The 4,478-nt window shown below is 42.9% G+C and overlaps 1 pseudogene; it reads right to left on the bottom strand.

Annotated features, from left to right (window-relative positions):
• Window positions 1-771: 771 nt before the first annotated feature.
• LOC124671246 lies at window positions 772-3,350 on the bottom strand (annotated as a pseudogene).
• Window positions 3,351-4,478: the final 1,128 nt, after the last annotated feature.

Here is a 4,478-nt window from a genome sequence, read left to right as displayed (position 1 = left end):
AGAACCCGCATCGCTGGTTATTAGTGCATATTCAGGAATTTTAAAAATTCTGCAAGCATGCCAAATGCAACCTGTTCAACATAATTAACCTGAAATTTCTACACAGCACCATGCTATTTGTCTTAGAGAACCCTTGACGGGTTATTAGTGCATATTCAGGAATTTTAAAAAATCTGCAAGCATGCCAAATGCAACCTGTTCACCATAATTAACCTGAAATTTCTACACAGCACCATGCTATTTGTCTTAGAGAACCCATAGTAATCATTAATTAAATACACCATTTGATGGTTCATGGTCCTGAACAAATAAATAGTTTGATGCAGACCATGGATTAACACACACATGAGAACTCAACACTACAGGATAGATAAATGCATACCTTAAAAAATGTGGTTCATACTAACCCTTCTACAGTGGAAGGTGAGGAAGACATCCTGCACACAAAGAGCCAATGTTTCAGATAGTCTACTATAGCGGAGTGTATAGTTAAGTCACGATTTGGAGTGATAAAATCAGAAACAATAGTAATCCGTAAACACACAATAACCCTCAAATATTTCAGAGATCTCTTAAAGGTAAACTGATGTTCTCAGATGCCGATGCGAGTTCTCCTTAGCCTGACATAGAGTGCGGAAAAGTTCTAAAAAACCAGAAAATAAGAGAAAGAAAATCCCACACGAGTCTCTACGTATGAAGATGTCACATAGATCGAATAAGCAAAGAATTGTAAAGTAAAACTTAGAAATAACAATTACATAGCTAGATTTTGAAAACTCACAAGTTCAGGGATGCAATAAGATCTTTATTGGTGTAGCTAAGCCCAACATTGTATTTGGTCAGATTCTTGGTGGCAGTATCAAGTGAGACATCAGCACCAACAGCTAGATCGCTATTTCCAAATGCAGAGAGAGGTTGACAACAGGATTAGCAGTCAAACCAATGCTTGCATTAATACCAGCGTAATCATGCAAGTACTGGAGCTCGACCTGCAAAGAAAGGGTAAAAAATCAAACTAAGCAATAAATTTCCAGTTACGATACGAATACATCGAGGGTCAGAACACTACCTTTCCAGATTTCTGATTAGGAACAGCAAAGCTGAAGATGGTCTTCAGCCCTGGCGCCGCATACTCATCAGCGGTAATTGTAGTAATGACCTGCCAAATAGATCAGCAGAGTCAGTACCAAGACTTTGAAGTCACGGCAAAATGATTACAATGTTAGTCAACCAGACAGCAAACTGGTCAGAGTTATCTCACCATAAGTATGGATATTGGAGGAATTGTTTGCACAATACAACATATCAGATACAATTATATATAGAGAGAGACTGAGAGAGGGATGTACATTTGAGGCTGAGTTGGCCTTCACATCTACAGTGATTCCCTTGTTCTTGATCTGTGACTGGATCTCACCGAGTATCAGATCACCCTTCTTTGTACTGGTAGCAGTAATTGCCTGCATAGAGAAATTCAAAGGAATGTAAAAAAAATTATAGAGCTTACATATAGGTATGGCACTGTTACAAGCATCTATCAAAATAACGTGATACAAGAAAAAATAATATCAAGGGGAAACTAAGGCATGCAAAACATTATACCAGTGAAGCATATACTATACTATGTTACTTTTTCATTATAATGACCCTGCACGCAAAGGTTGTTCTAAGAATCGGGTGCATCCACCACGCTAATTTGCAAAATACATCATAAGTTAAAGAGCATGACATTGATGAAAGCATAATTTCAGATGTAGATCACTACTGGATCAGACCATATCTTTAATATCAAAGCTCAGACTTCTTGCAATAATATCTTAAAGAGAACATTTTAGGAGGCAATTCTCAAAGTTAAACTGTACCAAGGCACATATCGTTTGAATGCCTAAGAGTTTTCAAGTAATAAATGGAGGAACAACAGCAGATGACATTGGTCTTTCATGTTTGGACTTTGGACAAATACGAGATAATGCGGTCGCATACCTCTACTCCAACTTTAGTCGAGTGAAGAATCTTCAGACAAAGGGCGAGAGAACGGTTACTCCAGGTGGTAATCTTGTATCAAACATTCTAAGAGATAACTCAAACAGTTCTTCTAACTCGTTGTCTACTATACTCGATGTTTCCAAACCAAGTTCCCTGAAATATTTTATGAATACATCAGAGAAACAAGAAATATACCAACAATAATTCACCAAGATCCATTACTCCATCTTGCCCTTGAATACAACCGTTTGTTTAAAAAAATATTATCTTGTCATAAAGTATTATGCAGCCCAGCATTGTTCTGTTACAAAGTAGTACATCAACATATTTAATTTTGCTTTCTAAACTATAAACTGTATGAGAGGCAGCGACGGGTAAATTTTATTAAAATACAAACAGATATTTACAAGAGAGGAGGGATGCACAACCGGGAAGATGTCTAACCAAGGGAGTCAAACCAAATCTGTCAAGGATACACAAGACCCTCTATCATTCCAAATGAAAGGGCAAATGAGAAACCTTGGCGTTCCTTTTTTTTTTCCAAATGTCCCAGGAAGAAAGGCTTTTGCTGAAGGCGATTTAGGCCATGCTGATCATGTGATGATCATGTGATTGCTGATGTCTAGCTGAACACCGACAGCTTGCCAGCAGGAGGTGCTGAAGGGGCAATTCCAAATAGATTACCGCTGGTTTCTAGGCTGCCAGAGGTACAGAGGACACGGGTTGGAGACGCGAAATGTCCGTACCTGCGCACGCCCGCGGCCGCCCCTGGCTAGAGGTTGCCCAGCCGCGCCATGGCCGAGCTCGCCTTCGCCGCCCCTCGAGGAGCTCGCCCGCGCCGCCCCATCGCGGAGCTCGTCGGCGCCGGCATCTCGCCGTGGTCGCCCGCGCCGGCTATGGCGTACCTCGCCCGTGCCGTCCCTGGAGGATCTCTCCCGCGCCGCCCCTAGCTGGCTCGCCCGCTCCGTGCCATGGCCGAGCTCGCCCTCGCAGCCCCTCGAGGAGCTTGCCCGCGATGCCCCGTCGCGGAGCTCGTCTGGCACCTGGCCGTGGTCACCCACGCCGGCCACTTCGGAGCTTGCCCTCGCCGCCCCTGGTGGTTGGTGGAAACGCGGTGGGGAATGGGGAATTGAGTGGGAGAGGGAGAGACTGGGAGTGGGAGAGAGTGGTTGTTTTTTTTTGTCCAACAGTTGAAAAAATTAGACCACTGAGTTGTTTCGCTCCGTTCACCACTTCCGTGCGAATTTACAAAGCATTTCCTATTATATTATACCCCTACACTACCTACACGAGAACGTATCCTATGAAACCATCTAACTGGTGTACCAGCTGCACCAGCGATGCCTGAGCCGTCGGATGGTCATGGGAGGGACAGGATCCCTCACTAGTTGGGCTGCGCACACATTTATGAAAAGAACCTCAGAGTATCGTTGAGAACTTGAGATGAACGAACAGAAAGAGTGGATTCAAGAGATGCCGACTTTGCACGGCCAGCGGCCGCCGCCGGCGGCCAAGCCGTCGGCCAGAGAAGCTTCTCGCACGACGCCTCTTAGAAGATCTGCTCCTCGTATTCCTCCCCCACCACCTCCAGCGTCAAGCTCAGCCACAACGTCTTCACCTTCGTCCTCCCCCTCCGGGCTTCATGGCGCAGGGTGTCGTGCACGACACAACCCCCTGTTCTTGCGCTTCTACTCTCCGGTACCAATCTCCCTCTATGTCTTTCACATGCCACGAATCTCACATACAGAAGATGAAATGACACAACACTGGGGCGAATTTTCTAGATACGCGATGGGGATTGTCGATTCAGGTTAGGAAGGATGATTCACGCAGTTCAGAGACTTGCGAGGGTCGATTTGCAAATGTTCCATCAGCACTAGTCAAAGGCTGCATCCTGGTCACTACTTTCATATCCAATGGTTTTCATTGACGGGTGCATCTGGTGCACTAGTTCTGCCGTTTCATGGGATATGTTCTCCTACCTACCCTACCGTGATTCCCTTTATTTATTCGGAACACGAACTACTTTTTTTTTAGATGAACGTGAACTACTTCTCGCATGAGAAAACAAAAACATGTACTGTACCTGAAAAACAAATCAAAATGAAGACTGAAATTAGTCCTTACTCCCCTAAACTTTAATGTATTTACATTGGATTTACATGCGATTTACGAAAAAAACTGATGTATTTATAGTGGTATTTTACAAAAAAAACTCATAATCTATAGTGGATTTACTGAGATTTACGGAAAAAATCATGTATTTACAGTGTATTTAAGGGAAAAATCATGTATTTATAGTGCTTTTATAGTGCTATATACAGTGGTATTTATGAAAAAACTCATGTGTTTTCATTTATACTTACAGTAGAACTTCCAATGGTATTTTAGGGGAAACTCATGTTGATTAACATGAGATCTATGTATTTTTATTTGTATATATATACAGTTTTTTTAGCATAGGTCGGGAGTAGGAAGACTGGGACGACGTC

Source organism: Lolium rigidum, chromosome 7 (genome assembly GCF_022539505.1).
Source record: "Lolium rigidum isolate FL_2022 chromosome 7, APGP_CSIRO_Lrig_0.1, whole genome shotgun sequence".
NCBI classification, from domain to species: domain Eukaryota; kingdom Viridiplantae; phylum Streptophyta; class Magnoliopsida; order Poales; family Poaceae; genus Lolium; species Lolium rigidum.
This window is presented reverse-complemented; position numbering and strand designations above follow the sequence as displayed.